Source organism: Leptosomus discolor, chromosome 1 (assembly GCF_034619465.1).
Source record: "Leptosomus discolor isolate bLepDis1 chromosome 1, bLepDis1.hap2, whole genome shotgun sequence".
NCBI classification, from domain to species: Eukaryota; Metazoa; Chordata; class Aves; order Leptosomiformes; family Leptosomidae; genus Leptosomus; species Leptosomus discolor.
In genome coordinates this window covers 97,765,145-97,785,154 of record NC_141391.1, presented here as the reverse complement: position 1 = coordinate 97,785,154, position 20,010 = coordinate 97,765,145, and positions in this window count along the sequence as shown.

Genomic DNA, 20,010 nt, shown 5'->3' with positions numbered 1-20,010 from the left:
AAGCACTTTGTGTCACATGGCTGCAGTGTTCTTTTGCCCAGGACAAAGTGCTCTAAATCCAGATTTGCCACCTCCCGGACACATAGTCCCGCTGCTGAGGCTGTGCCCCTGCTGGAGACAGCCCTGGGGAAGGGGGAGCAGGGTGGCGCTCTGATCACATCTCCAACTGGCGCTGCTGCAGCTGGGATGTATACGTGTGACTGGCAGAGCTAAATCACCCTTCATTAGATTAACAACTGGTTCAAAGGCCACGCAGCTGTCATACCATCCGTCCCATTCCTGGGGTCAGACTCTTTTAATTTTAGCAGCCCCACATACCTTTGGGGCTACTTACAAGATTAGAGATGGGGGCTTTCCAAGTGAAAGCCGTGGGTAGCCAGACCCACCCAGAGCTTCTTCATTCTGGAGATGACGCAGATAAACTAGACATAAGCAACTGGAAGACAGATAGCTCCACGAGGTGGCTGTGAGTCACCTGCCTGGGGTTTCTGATTTGGTTTCCCTTTGTCTGGAGGTAAAAGTGAAGTGCCATGACTCCCAGCAAAATGACAAAGCACAAAGGTGAACTGCAGGGATTCAGCCAGTGACAAAGTAATGAATGAGGTAGGGAGGAAACTCTGCCTGGAGGACTATTCTGTTAATCCGAAGATGGATGAATTACTCCTCCTGATAACATGCACATATTGTCCACTGGCAACAGGGTGGACTTGAGATTTTCTGCAATATCCAACAAAGTATGAGATTCAGCACTAGACTGTAGGAATGTGGGGCCACATAAAGGAATGAGGTGAATAAGTGACATACGAGGAATAAAACAAGGTAAAAAGTTAGTGGTGTAGCCAGAAGGAAACACAGGTAAACACAGCTTACCCATTTCTAATTCAGACACTTCCTTCCTTTATGTATGAGGAAGTAGCCAGACAAGTGAATTTACCCACCTCCTTCCTTACCAGCTCCCACCAAGCTACACTGTATTATACTTAGTTGAACAGCCAGCTCCAGCACTGACCTTTAAAGCACTATACAATCCTTTGCAACCCCCTGCAAATAAGAGAGACTTCTATCCTAAGGAAAGGCGGCTGGAGACACCCAGGCTATGTCCGTAACAGCGCTTCAGACATGCCCAGGTCTGTCCTCTGGCACTAAGGCCAGCCAGCATGAGATACTCCACTTCCAGACTACTGAACTTTCTTATCTGTCAAAACAAGGCAGTTTAATCTCAAATGTCTACTGAGAATAGTCTCCAGGCCCTACTGGCTTCTAAGCCATGCCTGGGAAACATCTGAAGGGCCACAGACGTGCTTCGGACATCCTAACAATTTAACAGTATAGATGACTCAGTCTTAATGTCTGGGAATGTGCCCTGGCAACATTTAATTAAGTAGTAGAGAAGTTGCTTGAGGTGCTGAAGTACTGCAACTCCAGCTGAAAGTAGGGGACAGTTTCAGGCAGCCACTGGCAGCTAGCCCTTCCATGGTCTGAGCTGAGCACCACAATCTGAGGCAACAAGAACAAAGCAGCTTTCTAAAGCCTCTTTGTTGAGATTGACTCATTTGAGTAACAGAAGATGTATCAACACCACTGCCCCAGAGCATGTCTTGGATGTCTCTTATCTCCTACTAGAGAATGATGTGGGAGCGAAACATCCTTTCTCTTATCCCCATTGCACCCTAGTTCCCACACAGCGGAAAACTGAGCGCACAAGCTGAGCTAGGCCCGTGCCACAGCTCGTAGAAAATGTAGATGCAGCCACAGTGATCCAGAAGAACTGACTGGGAAACATCCTCCTAAGAGCCTTACCTCTTCTCTGCCTTTTGCCCCAACCTTCTGGATAGTCTTCTTCTGTGGCTAGGTCACGGAATCAACTCTGAGCTTAATTGTACAAATGACAGTGTGCAACTCACTAATTAAAGATAGACATGCTAGTCTGCTTGCATGGAGCTGCACACATGCCGTGCATTTTTAACATTGCTTAGTAAACAGTGGTGATGAAATGTGATAAAGAATGCCAAATGTTTAGCACTGATACGATGCCCAGACAGGTTTGAGTGCCTTTGGCAGACAAGGGAGAGGGTGAGCTCCTTTTCTTTGCCATCACAATAACCCAGCGGTCTCACTAGAATCGTATCTGCAAGATCTCGGAACTAAGCAGGATGTCCTGTTCATAAATCAAATCCCAGCAGACCTCTCCCTCGACAGGCTTTTCCCTTCCTGGACTGGACTTTCTGGAAACTTAACATTTAAGATTCTAAGCCTGCAAACATTTGTACGCATTTTTTCCTACCTAGAGGCCCCATTATTGAAGTTAAATCTACGCATGAATGTTGACAGGAGGGGCCCGCACTTAGGAAGAGATTTTGCAACGTTTCTTTTCAGCAAGTTACCTATTTCTAAACAAGTATCTGTATTTTTCCACATGACCTCATAACTCTGGGGCAAAAAGAGAACCGTATACGCCCACTGAGTGACATTACAATCAGTTGTCTTAACAGCCTTGCCCTACACCAGATTTGGGATGTGCCCTACGGAGTACCTCAGATATTGCTCAAGTCTGTTGTACTTCCCTCCCTATTATTTAGGCAATAATAGCTGATGGGGAGGGTATTTCCTGAGAGTCATCTGGAGAAAATGAGGTCTCTGCCTTAGGCCCATAATTCAGCGAGGAATGTACCGCCAGGAAGTAAGTCCCACCCCGTCCCCTTATGCTGGGCCCATCGCTGTTACAGCAAGCCAGCAAGTGGCTGCTTGGTTTGGAGTTTTCAGGTGTAAAACATACATCAGACCTACATTTGTGTTTTCTTCAGTAAGCTATTTCTTAGGTTTCCAGAGTGACTGGTGATTTTGGAGACACAGAAGGCTGCTCCACTTCCAAAGGGAAATTTTGCCTCAAAGGGTCAATGAATCATGGGATGTCAGGCTGCAAAAGGGGAGCTATAAAATAGACAATATATGCAATATATAATAGACAAGATACACAATCAATATGTGATTGCTGTCACGTGTCATGTATTGATTGCTGCGGCCTTCCCAGGACACACAGAAAGGCTTCACAAGCAGCAGGGGGCTGCAAGCTGCATTTGAAAAATCGCTGCTTTATATAGGGACAAATTTACTGATCCAGCTACACACTTGGAACCACTGCTCCAAGCCATAAGCTGCCATCCATAAGCTGGGTTTGCGGCTATACTGAATTCCCAAAAAGCTGCACAGCAATCAGAGCACACAGAGGAACCTGCTGTAACTATTTTATACCAGCGTTTCTTTGACTGATGTCTTCCTTGCTTTTCATAGGATCTTTTCTTGGTTAAAATTGTTACAATAGCAGGATTTACTTCTTCTCGGCAGTTATATATGTATACCTACATACATATGCATATACATATATAGGCATATATTTTCCTTTTTCCTAACAGAGAAATAAGGAAAAAAAACCCCACAGTAGTGGATATGCTGGGGAGAGTTTTGTTAGCCTTATTAATGTGAACTGTGAGAAAGAGAAAGTATTTTTTCAGATCCGTACCTGTACAACTACAAAGACTGTAGCACAGCTCAGGCAGCCTGCAGAACTTATTGCCACAGGACAGCTACATGTTCACAGGCTGGGTCGGATTGATGTGGAGGATTTGGAGCCACGATTATTCTCAATTACTCGTTGCTGCTGCAAATTAGCACACTTCTCCTAACTTTACCAGAGAGCTGTTGCCATCAGCTGAGGTTTTAGCTGCAAAGGTTCCTGTGGACATCGTAACACCACGACTAACAGGCTGTGGTTTCACAACACAAAGCCATCAGTAGCAACACTGGCTCAGGCAATGAGCATTGCCCTCCATTCTTGTCCTGCGTCATCCCCTCACACTACCTGGCACTGTTGCCTGTGGGGCCACGTTTTGAACTGGCTTCGGGAATGGATCCAGCAAAAAAATAATTAAAAAAAGACACACCAAAGAATCCTTGGGGTTTTGACCCAGCTCAGGTGTCCCACCTGCTTGACAGCACTGGCCAAAAGCAAGTGGGCAGCACAACAGAAGGCAGGTGAGCCCCACAGTGTGAGGCAGAGGTGAAGAGCCGAGGGCACCCACTGCTGAAGCCAGCAGTGCTGTGCCAAAGACGCAGCAGTGCAAAAGCACAGCCTGGCGGAGCTCCCTGGCTGTCCCTGAGCAGGGCAACTGTACACGATGCCTCTCCTGAGCGCCCTTCCAGCCTACAGTTGCCTGTGTTTCAGGGATTTCCTGAGCCAGCTGCGGCCTCTATAACCCTTCTGGCGACGCTCAGGGGCTTTTACTCCACAAACTTGTCTAACCTCCTCCTGGATCCACACAAGCTTCCTTAGCATCTACAATACCCCCATAAGGGAGAGAGCTGCTCCACCACTAGGTCATGGGACAGGACCACGCCACCATGTGATGGAGGAGGGCCCAGGCACGGAGCGTGTGCCTCCCAGCAGGACTCAACAAGGCCCTGCTGAGGGCAATGCAGCACAGACCAGGGCTCAGGCTGACCCCTCACACTGGGGGCAGGAAAGACACCGCAGTGCCTTCGCCTGCCAGAGCACAAGGCAGTGGCCAAGGAACATTTGGCAAAGGCCAAGAGGCCTGTTCATGCTTCAGAGTACAGACCATAGCAAACAACAGGGCTGAGGAAGAAGTGTCCCGTCCCACTCCTCCTCCTAATATACCTATTCCTTAGACTTCAAGCATTTTCCTTGAGAGCATCTGGTGGTGTTCCGTGCTGGAGACGGGATTCTGGCTTTAGGGGTTGTGATGCTGACTGATACAGCTGCCGCTGTCTTTGTACATTCCCCACCACAGCGGAAACAACCTGCCCGCAGAAGACACAGTTCTTGCTGTTTCTTTAGTGCTGATTGACTGCACATTTTGGGCAGGAATGTCTGGATTACTGCTGATGTGAGTTACGGCGGAGTGTCAGGTCGGTAAGCATCCAGAAGGTTTTGACATCTTGCACCTGCCACTTGGACAGCAAATCCTGGCATTTCACATTTCCAACAGACAAAACTTTAAGCCCTTTACAGAAGCTGAATTTTCAGACACCAGATCCTCTAGCACGATAAAACTGACAGCATTTCTATATTCACTTTAGTTTGTCTCTATTTGAAATTGCATCTACACCCTAGTGTGGCTGAAACTCTGGATGTACAAATCAATTGAAACTGAGTCACTGGGCTTGATAAAAGCAAACAGACGTCATCATAACAGGAGTGAAGCCCCACTTCAAGCCTCTACTGCCCTGTTGAGTTACAAGATTAATTAAAGGAATGTATAAAACTGTAATGAATGAAGAAGCCATTAAACGTGTTGCTAATATTTAAAGAAACCTGGCCAAAAAGAAAAACTAGCTAGCAGACTAACATTTACATTGTAAAATGTAAAATTACAGTGTTAACTTTCTCCAGAACAAACAAACAAATATTTTAAGCAAGCAAAAAAAAAAATGCACATACTTTCAGCAAACATTGACATCTTCTTACACTGGGGAAATTCTTGTCATGCTTAACCCAAGTGTGACACAATGCCTTGTAATAATTATCCATTACTGAAGCTTATCTGGGCTTGCTGATAGCCTGGTGTTCCTGTAGCACGTAAAGAAATGTGTATTTCACCCCATTTATCATGGATACCAAGCTTATTTAATCCACCCACTGCCTAAGAGGTCCAACTGCCTGTATACTCAGCATAAACCAAGAAACACTTGGGTGCTTTAAATGACTCACTTGGGGCTACAGTTGGTCTTTGGAGAACTCACAAATCTATTAACTCAGATGCATAAAGTAGGGCAGGGTGAGGATTTACTAAACATCCACCTCAGGGTTTGGTCCCCCACTTACAGTGTCACCAACGGGAAAGCCATTGTTAAGTGCCTTCCCTCAAATCTTAGAAAAAATTACTCAGAAAGAAGTCAGGGTTTCTTTTACATCTGTGAATCTGTGCTGCGCCACAAGCAGATGCTCCAGTACTGCTGGAGAGAGTATCCTGTGCTGAGAATGGGGGAGAGGAAGGGTAGATGGCAACAGGGAGGACAAAGCCTCTTATTTGGGGAATCGTAACACGATACCATGCCCTGCTTTCATGCACCCAGGGAAAAGCAGAAGAGGTCTTGTCTTAAGACCACCTTCACGGACCATTAAGAGTGTGCCAGGGCCTCCAGCTGCTTTCATGGTGGCAACACCCTGCCTTGTTGGAATGGACAAATACGGGCCACCGAAGAAGGATTTACTGGCAAAATCATGCTGTGCACTGAAGCTGTGGTGACACCACTATTCTGACCTTCAGAGATCCTCTTCAGGGCAGCCGGAAGATCACCTAAAGGGAAGCCTTTTTCTAGACCAAATTAAAATATATCAGTGACCACAAAATACTTCGGGCAAAGAGCCAGGCCAATGCTGATGTTCCATCAGCGGTTGAGCTGGGTGGCCTCTCCCTATCACACATGGCAGAGGCAGAGCTGCTGTGCAGACACAGGGTGGCAGGGGCCTTACAGTCCCCTCACCACATTCCTCTTGTTCCCACAATCTAATCCCTAGCAAAGTGAGTATCCATGTGTCTTTTCCTGTCCTAATGCCCATTTGTGGCCATGGGTTCAGGCTTGCCTCCACAAGCAAAACACTGGCAAACTTGTAAGTCAGTTTTAGAGTGCAGTTACTGATGGAACCGACTTGATTCAAGTGATAAAGGTTTCTGCCTTTTTTTTTGTCCAGGGAGCATTCACATCAGCCTACATTAGTGGGCCTGTGTCTTTTCTACTGATGTGGAGAAGGGTAACACTTTCCAATCACCCCAATTCCTTTCATTGGGAATAGCAGCTAAAAAGTATTATTTATCCTGAGAGCAAAAAACAGTTATCAAATCTCAGCAGCAGAACCTGAAGTTCTTTAGTTATGCCTTGAGTCCTGGTCTGTAGTCCAAGAACTTAAGGATATTGGAGAATAAGTCAAACAACAAGATGCATGGGGAACAACAAGGAGACAGGGAACAGAGTAGAGAAGATAAACAACCATGTTATACTCTTCTCACTTCTAACAGATCCACATTTTCAAGACACAGAATGTCATTTTCATGCTGTCTCTAGACATAAGGATAACTGCTCTTCAGGAGCTACTTTGTGTGTTAAACAAATATGACATTTACAGATTGTTTTCTCTCACTATTTATTTGTTATGTCCTGAGCTAATGACCTTAAAAACTGGTCTCTCTGATGGCATTAGTGTGAGACGATTTCCAAAAACCATGAAATTGCAATAAACTGTCAAGTTTGCGCAGGTGCATTAGAGATTAAGAGATCAGCCACAGAGCCATTAAGATCTATGGCAAAATGCCCAATGGGACCAAGATCAAACCTTCAGAGTGGTTTTAAAAATGTCATCATTAGTAGAGAGAAGCCTTGCCCGGCAATCCCAGGAGTTCAACATAATGCTGGATTTTAACCATACCCTTCTGCAGTACTCCTCTGAGATGCCAGCTGCTGGAATTTCCTATTAATCTCAAAATAGATGAAGCAAATATTAATTCCGCTGGAGCAAAGATCAGTGGAACATCCCCACTGAGATGTTGCTATAGAGTACAGCAGCCTTCAAATTCTTCCTAACCTGCAGGAAGAGGCCATCTTACAGGTGCAAGAAGCCCATTCACACTCCTTGGACAGGGACATATTTTTACCTACTAGTACAATTCTCGTGAAAAATCGCATCGGCCATCAAAAGGTGGTTTTATGATCAGTAACTGTCTTCTCTGCAGTCACACAAGTTTCATTCTTACCCCAGTACCTTTCCACATGGGAAGACCCTGGCCTGGGAAACTTCCGCCAGCTGATGTGGGCAAGGGCAAAGGTGACGTCCCGAGCTGCCCGGCTGCACAGAGAAGGTGTGGAAAGAAATCAATCAGTGTTCAAAATCTCCCACTGCCTTCCCTGATCTTTTCCTGGAAGGACAGACAAGTTTCCTTTTAACTGCCTGGGAAAGAGCTCTAGAGCACCTCAGCCCAAAGAGCCATGAGATATGCTCCAGGCATACACAGGCAAATGTGGAAACATTGGTAGTTGCAGGAATGCAGGCAGAGATTTGCTTAGCAGTGCTCACACGTGGGGTTGTGGTAGGTAAGCAGCAGAACAGTTGTAATGGCCTTTTGTAATGCCTTTCAGTGCTTCTCATCTGAAAAATTACATCATCAATGCTGAGGTTACATTTTCCTTCCGTTCTCTATTGGCAAACTCCCATTTCTATCCTTTTGTACTGTTGTTTTTACTCAGTATCATAAGTCTTACCCCACAAAAGAAAACAAAGAGAGAAAGAATAAAAACTAATCCAACTTTTTTTTTTTCAAACTGTCCATATTGCTTTTCTCAAGAGAAAACCTGGGATGTTCATGGAAACCCATACCCTGCATCATACTGTTGAGCACATACTTTCAGTTGGTTCCTCAAATATTTTTCTAAGATAGAAAAGTCAAGTAGGAGGCGGGAAATGACTAGATCTGAGGGAACACATGCTCAGCGAGCTGAGTCACCCCTGAATCCAGCCAGCTGCCTGTAGACAGCTCCTCTGCTGCTCAACTGCGAATTAGTTCTGGCCTTGTGCAGAAAATCAGTTAAACAATACATAACAGCTGCTACTTCTGTAACACTTTATTGTCACTGATGTTGTCCTCATCTCCTCCCACCATGGCACAGGCATCTGAAGCCCTGCAGTTGATAGCATTATCTGCATGACACCGAAGGTGCTTTCTGCATGCCCATTCACACAAGTCCAAATCAGACAAGCGTCAGCTCTGATGCTGCTGACAAGAGACAGCTGTATCCCAGCCACGACAGCTGTGTTCAGCCTTGTTCAATACAAAGGCCCATACACATTTTCTAGTGATTAAAGTCCAGGAGAGGAGAGAGGGCAGAACAGAGAAAGGTGCCTGTCTTTGTGGAAAGGAGTGAAAAGGGCAAGAAATGGAAAAAGATTCTCATCACCAGTCACAGACACCTAGGAGACCTTCTGCCCTGTCCCTGTTGTTGCATCCTTGGCCTTGGCTGCTATTCTGAATTCAAGGACAGTGAGACGTTCAAGGTAAAAAACCAAAGCAACCCCTGCAGGGCAGAGGAAGGAAGGGAACTACAGCAAGCCCTTGGGAGAGGGTCAGGATAAACAGAAAGTCACAGCACCTACCTGTCTGCCTCCCTTCCTCTCTCTGCAGGCTGTGGCCTTGGAGCAGACAGAAGGCGGCACCCTGCCGCAGCTAGGCAGCTCCTGGTGCCCGGGTTCAGTTGCTCAAGAGAGGCCAGGTAACTTTATGCAGCGCTCCGGTCACTGCGGCTGCTCTTTTTCCCTTCTCAATCCTGCTCTACCCCCTGCAGCAATCCCACGCTCACTGCTGATGCAGAGAAGCTGAAATATCAGCCTGCTTGGTTAAGACAGGATTTGTAGCCCCTCAGGGACAGCATCACTGCAGCTATCCTGCTGTCAGCTTACACCATTCAAAGCTACCAGGAGTCTCAGCGGTACAAGGTTATTCTAAGACCTTGTGAAATGAAGGAATTTTTTGAGACCTGACAGGGTGATGAGGGCTGCAGGAGCAGCACTAACACATGCTGAGCTTGGCTGAAGGTCTGGGAGATGTGCTGATCCACAGTCAGAGCAATGCCATAGACCCAACCAGCTTCTCCAGGCTCCCGCTAGCAGCAGGAACAAAACCCGTAGGACATCTTCCAGTTTCCAAGACACACTCCAAGTCTTGGGTTGCCCACTCCTCAACTGTATCATTTACTTTCCAAAGAATCTGAGCTCTTCAAGAAAGAGCAGATCCAATATTCAAAAGGCATTCTGCCCTGACCCCCCCAGCAGAGGGAAGGAAGCCAGGTCTGGCTGTGCTGCAGCATGAACAAGGGCACACACAGGCCTCCTCAAAGCCTGGCCCACGAACAGCAGTGCACCAGTGCCACAGGCAGTGCAGCCACAGACGGCAGTTTCTGCTCCTGGGAGATGAGCTCCCCAGGGAACAGACCTACCTCTTTGCCCTGCCCCAAAGGACAAGCTTTCGTTGGCGAGCTGCTTCTTCCTCCCCCACTCTAATTTCCCTTCTCACTTCCTCCATAAACAGAATCTCCTTCTTTCTACGTCACTGTGCTTTAGGGTTGAATCCTTGGAAGCAAGTTTCTTTTTCTCTTCCTCTTGGTGCCAGAATGCCCTTTGCCCTTTCATCTTCCCTCAAAGTATCCAGAAATGATCGCTTCATTCTCGTTTAGGATCTTAGCATCTCATTTAGGATCTTAGGATCACCATTTAGGATCTTAGTTTCCCATCTGGAGAGGCAGAGGAGCACAGGGCTAGAGTACTTCTCCCTCCCATAATCTATGGTGGTGAGAACAGGAACAGCAGTTTTAGCCCTCCTTGCAATATAAGAGCTGGTCCTCTAGGCACCCATGTCCTGCTTTCACAGCATGAGCCCAAATTCTGACTGCTGTGTGCAAGCTGGGCTGCAAATAGGCAGGAGCAGCATGCCCAGGGCCTTCTTGACCACTGAGTTCTCTGTAACCTGCCAGAAGCAACATCTCCTGGGCTGGAAATGACTCATAGGGCTTTACAAATGTGGGTCCTCTTAGCAGCTGGGTCTCATTCATTACCCATAGGTCAACTATCAGGTCAGCAGAAAGGCCATGTCACAGCTATGCAACCAACTGAGCTGGGAGCCAGCTGGAGGCTGGGAGCAGTAGCCTGGGTATCCTCGACACCTCGGGCTCCTTCTTCTCCTTCCCTCCACCACCCATTACTTGGACTGCAGTACTAGCCAAGCAAAACGACAGCCTCCTTGTGTCTGCCAGACACTTCAGATACTTGTCCCAAAGGCTTTTGCAACCCAAATAAAAGTGGTCAGACTAAGGCAGAAAGGAGGAGAGTTACACGCAAAGAGAACCAAAGCAGAAATCTAATTTGGAGGACTGAACCCTCCAGCATACTCCCTCTGAAATCAGCTTCCAACAGAAGCTCAGCCCCTCAGCAAATTTGGTCCACCAGGCTTACCTGGGCACACAGGAGGTCTGTGGCTGCACAGGGAACCAAATTCACATCCCCTGAGTCCCAGATAAGCCCAGCAGATATGCCCTACCTCGTCCTGGAGGGCAGCAACTCAGCCCCAGCAGGAACCATGGAGATAATATCTCCTGGCCACCAGTGAAGCACAAGCTGTACAATCTTCTTGGGCCACAAGAAGCTGAAATACAGGTCTAAGCAACTCTAATCTGTAGCAGCAGAGCACTTCAATGGAAATGCTCCATTTGTGCAGTAATGTTTCACTTTTCATGGCATTACAGCAGTGCCTTAGAAACATTTTCCAGTCCTTTCTGCTGTGCTGCTCTTGTGACAGCCTCAACAGCAAGAAGGTTGCCAGTGGCCCATCCCCTGCTGTAGACTGTATACAGTAGAAACTACCTATCACTACAGAACACTTCATTATAATTAAAAATTAATGGAAAATGCACTTTCTCCCTTTCTCCATCCTGAAAAATGTGTATCATTCCGAGGCCAAAGGCTTGTGGGATACCAAGCACTTTCCGTTACAGGCTCAAGACATCATTCAAAAGCTTCCTCCTCTGTGGCAGCTTCCACATCAGTTTCACTGTGCTCTCATGCTCGTAATCTGCTCTCGAAACCTCCCCTCTCCCTAGGCCACTTACAGCAGCACTATTGTTTTTAGCAGCTCAGCTTTTCAGCTGCCTTTAAGCTCCCCAGAGGCAGTCCCTTTTTTTCTGACTGTGTTCCATGTTGCCGTCGGTGCTCATGAAACGACTCTGGCACCTTTTGGCCCCTTGCCATTTACAGCCAAGAGGGTACCTCCTTTCCCTTGGCTTCCTTACCCGAGATCTGTCTGCTGCTAGATTAGCTGCCTGGGCACTGGAGACGCTGGCTGTGTCTGACAAGCAATCTCTGAAGGTTTCCGGGGCAGTATTACACACTGTCAGCATTGTTAAAGCTGAATAGCTCGGCGGCAGATCAGGGCTACACAGGACATCATTGCTAGAGAGGCTTCCTGAAGGGGCTTCCTTACTGGAACAAGGGTGACTCACTCCTACTCAGCTGCTCTTGTTTCCAAGAGATTAAACTTCTGCTGCAACAGGGTAGTAATGATGTTCGTGAAAATCACTCTGAAGGAATAAACAGTTACCGCAATAAAAAGAAGAGAAAGGATATGTTTGGGAAGAACAGCAATCACTATCAGTAGCTTCTTGCTGCTGAACAATTTCCGAGCACATGGAGAGCTCTGCATCTCTGTCAGGCACAGGATGAAGCGCCCCCTGCCATTTTCCAAAATGCAGCTGCAGACAGACAAGCTGTGAAATGCAAAAAACAGTCACAAGAGCACGCATATTTCTGTATGTGCATGCTGGGGATCTTGCAAGCACTACGGCATGCCTACATGTGCAAAGCAGAGATAACCACCTGCCCATCTGCCATATCAGTGTGGTGACTATGGGCCCATTATGCACCACAGATTCCTCAGAAGTCCATTGTTTTCCCTGTAAGCAGCTCTGCCCACACACTTCCAGTGCCAGCAAGGTCTGTCAGGGTGGGCAGGGGACCTGCAGGGAGGCCAACAGGAGAGCTTTTGCTCACTAGTGCCCTGGTTTACAGTGTCTGTCTGCCCTTCAGGCTGGCCACCCTGTCCTTCATCCCAGGTTCATTACTTGGAAGAGGCATCCCGCATAATGCTAGTGACACTTTCCAGCACAGGCAAGCCACTATGGCTTAAACCACCCCCAGCCCCAAAGTAAGGCAGCTCAGGAAACTCATTCATGATTGCACATGCCAGTGTCCCCCGCCTGGGCAGAAACACATCTGCCCCGCTGCTCAAATCCCATGCATGGCCACCCCTACCCCACTCGGCCACTCTGTCCTGCCCTGCCATGCCCTGCCGGTCACCTCCTCAGAGACTTCACTCCCTCTCATTGCTGGCACCCAGCCAGCTTTCAAGCAGCGGGGTCCAGCCACAGCCTGGTATGGTGTCAGGAGTGCCGGGCTGCTGACTGCGGGCTTCCTGGGGCTCTGTTGGGATGATTAAGGCTCTTCTCAACCCTCTTTCATGGCCATTCATGTTGTGGGACATGAGATGCTTGGCTTGAAAACCAGATGGCTCACCTGCATGCAAAGTGGTCCTTTCGCCAGAAAACCTCCCTGTTTCCTCAGTGCCATCAACAGCGGCGGGGAGGAGCTTGGAGAAGCTGCCCTCCATGCACCAAAGCCAGCTGACGCCCGCTTAGCCTGGCCCTGGGGTGCTGTCGGCCATGTTTAGAAGCGGCTGAGGAGGCAGAGACGGGGCAAGGCTCAGTGGGCCTCCAGTGGGCCCCTGGAGACACACGTGCCAGCTCCTTGTCACCATGCCACAGCTCCCTCCCGGCCTGCTGCCGGGCTGAGGCAGCAGCTCAGCTCTGCTCCCCACCAGCATGTCGGCTCTGTGGAAACCTCCCTTTCCGCAGAAGCTGCCTTCCACCCACTAATCCACCCAGAATCAGTCTCTTCCCCATTTAACTGCACCCCTTCTGCCAGGCCAGTGAAGCCCCATCAGGAGCTTCACAGCCCTGCCGGCAGGAATGGCACTGCCTCGCAGGGCCCCAGGCCTCCCTGCCCTCAGCACCCCAGTGCTCTGCTCCCTGCTTAGACCAGCCTGAAGACCCGTCCCCCCATGTTCCTCTGTCCTTGCCACCACCATGGCATCACCTCACAGATCTTCCACCTCTAATTAAATGTTCTGGCGCATGTCTAGGAGTACTGACACAGATCCAGACTCCCATCACAGTGACTCAGAGGACTTCTCACCCTAGCAGGAGGCCCTGACTCTCCTTGGGCTTTGAATGCCCACCACCCTCTTTCCCATGCCAGCAGCTCCCAGAAACCTACAGGCTGAAAAAATGGCAGAAGCCCTATTGAAGACCTATCCTTATGCTGCACCAAAGGTCCCAACAAGCCTTACAACAGCTGTAAAAACACCAGCAACCATAGCAGCAAGTCCTCTGGTAAAGCTGCAGTACACTGGCAAGCAGCAAGGGGCTGGTTGCGCTGATCAGCTTTTGCACATGCCATGGCTAAGCCAAAGTGCCCTTGAAATTGATTCTGGACACCACAGATCCTGCTCAGGAGGAAGGGAACAGACCCAAGAATTAGGCTTTTATTTCCACATTCTCCATTTTCTGTTTTGTGCTAATACAGGGTGACTGCTGCACTTCATTTGACCCTGGCACCGATACAGCTACAGAAGAAAGGAGGCAGTTATCTCTCTGCAAGAGCTTCAAACAGCTCACTTCATTTCCTAACACCCAACCCATTCCTCTGCCTCAGACCCACGTGACATGAAAGCCACTTACACAGCTCAGTCAGACCTGACTTTCCCCATCCACCTGGCAAAACCACCCACGTCGCACAACTTGCCCTTCCCTAGCCCTCGCCGAGGCCCCGCTCCAGCCTTGCCCTCAGTGATTGCTGCCTCTCGTGACTGCAGCCCAACAGCACAACCCCACACGCACTCAAAAAGACTGAGCACCTGGCATCAGAAGTGCTTTAACTGCAGTCGCACCCACAGTAAAAATTATAGTCCTATAAATTACATGCAGAACTATAATTTGGTCAAAGTCTTCTTAAGGTTTCCGACGGAGCAAGTCATAGGTTGTAAAAGTCATCATAAAGCATTGGAGAAGTTAAAATCTGTATGACCTCAAGAGTTTTCTGATTAGTTTTTATCAGCTGTAACTTGTAACTCACATATATGAGAAGCAACTATCAGTTGCAAAAGTTCCTGCATACAAATTGGGAAAATTATCTACAGAACGACACAGCCACAGCCAGATGCAGCTGCAAATTAGATGCTATATGGAGGGAAGGGAAGGGGCAGCCATGCTCGGCATATCCCTTAACCAGTAGTGCACGCATTGGGCAAGGATAACAGAGGAAACACGTTCCTTATTCCCCAGTAAAACTCCTTTCTCCTCTCCTCCAGTATCCTTGCAGGACTGGAAGCAGTAGAGGAGATGAATCACACAACATTTGCAAGACTTGTAAAATCTTATCAATTCTGAAGTCCAATTTGTGCTAATCAGCTCATATCACAAGTGCAAATGCTAACCCAAAGGAGCAGCTAAATGACTGGTACAACCAGCTGAAACTGAATCATCTGAAAGTTCACTTGTAGCCGTATGACCAAATCGCCACCCTCTCCCATTCTTCCTCCAACTTAATTCTCTCTCTTAAACAACCATCACAGGATGATGCGTCTTGAACTCTACTTCACCACCTTTGCCATGAGCTCCTAAGAGCGGGCCAGCATCAGTATGCAACCAAACACCATCTTCCCTCAGGAACTGGGCAGCAGGTTCCCATTCTCATCCAAGATCTCACAGTCGCCTTCAGAGATGCCACGCCCCTCATGCTGCCACGTGGGCCATTCAGCATCAGCACGGGGCACAGAGCCACCGGGGAAGGTCTGCCTTCAGACTGGGCCTTACTTTCTTCTACTGAGGTTTTCTAGTTTCTTTTCAGCCAGCTCACAGTCCAGGCCAAACATCAACCTCAGATACCACATGAAGAACTGGTGGGGCAGTACATTATATAGCTAAACTTCTTAAGTGACAGGAAATATGTTTAGGGGACCCTCACTTACTTTTCCTTTGCATCTAATTGATCATCAGCATCAAATATGAAAACCCAGAATTTCCCAGCAGTGTCAAGAAACCGACGTCATTTCAGCAGCTCTGTACGCAGTAGGTAAAACTGAAAGGAGTAAAGTTCAATTTTAATTATGCAGCTGATACTGTGAAGTAAACAGGAGCTTTCTTCTAAGCATTTTTTAAAACAGATTTTTCATCTTTTGAGAGGGCTTAGCATGGGTCAAATTTTGCTTTCAGTTATATGGGTATAAATCTGGAGTAACTCTGATAATCTCAAAGCAACACCAAACTCATGTTTTCTTCTTTACTGAGACTCAGGGATTGTGCAACAGAGGAAATGGCAATGACGAAGTAACTCCGAACTTTGAACAGGGCTAGTGAAACTAGTGCTGTGTGAACTGCCTTTTCTCCTGCAAGCTAGTTTTTAAACTAATCAATTACTACACAGAAGAATCCCAAACTTTTCCACAGGACCCAGAAAAAGCAACATTCTAAAGCTGGTGTTTTCCAAAGCATACACTGAACTCTTGATTTTAAACCAGTAAAACTTCCTAATGGCCCACAGTTTCAGACTGAAGCATAACTTCACAGCAAAGTAAAACCAGAAATTTATAATGCATACATTAACCAGTCCTTAACTGCAGCAGCAACTTACAGTGTCATATTGTGGTATCTAGATCACCCACTGTTCTACTTCATCAGTAAAGCTTTGACAATAAGTTTTTGGAGCACCACCTGTTACTTAGAGACTTTTTTTTATCCATAAACTGTCAAAATCCCACAAGTTTCAAGGGAGAGGGAGACTCAAGGAGGTCCACAGTTACCTAATGGCCTGTTTTCTGGCACTAGCCACATGAAGACAAATTAAAACTTTAAACACTCTTCCCCTCCAAACAGGGATTTCTCAAACTTAGCAACAAACAGGATTTTAAAATACTGTCTGCCAACAGTAGGGTAATGTCCTGGGTTACAGTGTAAAATGTGCCAAAAGGAAAAAAAAATATTCTATTACCATCTTCAGGAGCTGTTGAGACCAGGTGGGGCGGTGCTCCCTGCCTCCCCCCTCTGGACTATCTCCTGTTACTGGGCACAACAATGCCTTATCGCCTGACCCAGCGATAACTCGCTCCTGGACTATCTCCTGTTAATGGCCCATCAAGGAACTGCCTCACGACTCCCCATCCCATTGTGAGATACTCCGCCCGGGGGGGCGGAAGGAGCCAAGCAGTCCATGCTAAATAAAAACGGAGATTTTGAACACCCTAGCAGCCTTCTTCCACTGGATTCCCAGATGAGTTTTTCCCCCACTGGAGTTCCAGAGGACAAGAGCTACCTACCTACCACTGGACTTTCAGAGGAAGACCAGACTCTTTTACCTGATTGCTGCTTCCACAGAACTACACCCATCACTTCAGGAAGACTGCAGCCACCATCTTATTGGACTGCTACTGCCACCCTAACAGGGTGTCAGGTTGTATTCCTGACTCTGTCAGTGTAAACCAGTGGGTTGTTTGTTTTTTCCCTGCCTTGTGTTATATATATATATATATATATATATATATATTAGTAAAGAACTGTTATTCCTGTTCCCCATATCTTTGCCTGAACGCCCGTTAATTTCAAAATTATAATAATTTGGAGGGAAGGGGGTTGCACTTTCCATTTCAAGGGAGGCTCCTGCCTTCCTCCACAGACACCTGTCTTTCAAACCAAGACAGGTAACCTGAAAACTTGCTCTGTATCTATTATTGCAAAATAGACACCAAAGGGTAGGATCCATCTCACCTAATTTTAGCCATTTAAACAGAACAGCGGGCACCTTGTCTCAGCAAGTCACTGGAGCTTCCTCTACAGCCAATGGCATGAGACTCCCACCAATTTTACCATGGAGAAATAAACAATAAAGAAGGTATCGATGTCTCTGACTGAAGAGTCCAGATCATTACTTTATGATAGATGCCAAGGTCTGGGAGGATCCCACCATGACATGTCCAACAGCATGCCTGGGGTATAGCAGATGTCTGTATGGAAAGCTGCAGCATTGCTCCCACAGCAAAAAGGTTCAACAAATTGCAATGTAGCCTTAGATCTGCAGAGGAGCAGGAGGAGGGAGCTGATCCCTGACTCCATCAAATGGGGGACAGGGGAATAAAGGAACCTGAAAACCAGAAAAAAAATAGAATGGCTTATAATGCAATCTGCAACTAATAATGTCCAACTTATTTTACCAAAATATTTAAGAAACCTTAATGAAGTTGCAAACACTCTGAAATGTTAAGGGGCCAGGCTTATCCCTGGCTTCCATCCACTTGCCTTACTTCAGTACAATTTGACTCCAGTGACCCTTTTATTTTTTAAACCATAAAGTATTACGAATTTGCTTGCCTGTGATAACAAGTTCCCCTCAAATGTTTTATTTTTCTTTTCCATAAACCCAAATAAAGATTAAAACTATAGCATTGATGGCAAACAGCTAGACAAAGTAAATGTAGAGAAAACATAAGGACGTTCCTAGAGGCCTGTTTGTCACAGGTTCTCTTTGATGCTTCTGGAATTTTTGCTCTCTGGCATTTTTGAAGATACACTGTGTTTCACAGATGGAGTGACTTTTTCTTATTTATCAATCTTGCGTAATGAAACACTTAGTACAGAAAAAAGACTTTCTCAAGGGCGGTGGATCACTGATGGCTTGATTCTGAAGAAACAGTCCTGGTGAGCTACACCTGAAAACAGCCATCTGGGAGACGTTCGAAGATTGTCTGGGAGACAATCACCAGATCCAGGCAGCTCGCTGGGGAGAAACTGTAGTGTCTGGGAATCATGTATTTTAACATGGTTTTTAAGTGCTGACCATGCCAGTAGACACACACTTAAAATGAACAGTCCTGAGTATTTTATTTCCTGATTTCATATGGAAATGAGGTGCAATTGCATTGCCAGTCCCTCTCATAACTTTTCAATCTTGTCAGTCAGCTCCCAGCAAACTTGACAGAAGAAGAAGACTTCTCAAAGATAATTAAGCTCCCTCAAGCTCCATGACCAGCTAGGGTAACAGCAGAAAAGATCTAAATTAAAACTCTGATGAGGGCAAAGCTGGCAGAGCAGCATACATCCTGCTTGGCAGCAGCTAACCAGCCCATCGCCACAGCTTACCAACCTGGCCATAAGCATCCGTGTCACCCTCAGCTTGTGCACTCCACGCTTGCCCCTTGAGTAGACTTGGTTTTGGGTGAGGAGCTGGGAAGGACAGGGAAATTTTCAAGAAATATCTCAAATCCACAGGACATGAGGTTTCACCGTCTCTTCTGCTCACAGAACTACTTTTCTTTTTCTGTTATTTACTGGCTTCCGAAAGTTTGATGACAGACCTTCATGAGCAGATTCCCGTTAAATGGAAAGTGGATGCCCTTTAGTGTTTCTTAAAATTGAACACTTTCATGAGTTGACGTTCCAGGAAATCTGATTATAATTTTGATCCCTTTAGGATTAAACTGTAGGAGCTTTAACTAGGATAGCAAGATAAGAAAACAAATCCAAAGAAAGCATGCTCTAAAGATTTAAAGCCTTCCAAAAATTTGCACCTGGTAAGTTCAATGTAGCGTTGAATCAGACACAGCAGAACCCCATGCAACCCTTTCATGTACGTGAGATCTGCATCTTAATCTTCAAGTTAGACAGTCCCAAACCAGACGGCTACCATTTGTAGCATTTGATCCAATTATTTAAAATAATTTTAAGCTCATTTATTACATTTCTAACTCTGAACATTCACCATTCTGCAAACGGACTAATGGGAGATGACCTGTAGCTTAACTTGGGCATTTTACAGTGGTCTGCCTCTGAAACTGTCTGCCAATCACAATATTTAAATCCTATGAAGTTTACTTCATGTTTTCTATACATTTGGATTAGAAGTCCACATTGTATTTTGTTAACCTCAGGTTCACAGCTGAGGTACCGTAACTTTAGCAAGGAAAAAGTTGCTACCACAGCATTGCATTTCTCACTCGATATTCCCTTGAATAGCATCACCCAACTGGCTGTCTTTCTGTCATCACAGAAATGGATGCTATATTTTCTAGAAAATCTGTAAATTCTATAAAAAAAGTACAAAGCACAAAAATATTTGCATTTACCACTGAGGTAAGCAAGGTGTACACAAGAAGCTCTAACAAACACCACAGTTGTGAGGGAATGCAATGCTGCTCAGGACAGAGCAGCAGTTCACTTTGGCCTCTTCAGTGCCCAACTAGGTACCAAGGACAACAGTATTGCACTTCCTTTTTTCAGGGCTTTTGAAAAACAATGGCTCTGTTTCTGGTACACCTGGCAGCCACAGACCAGGCTGCAGTTCGACTGAATCCG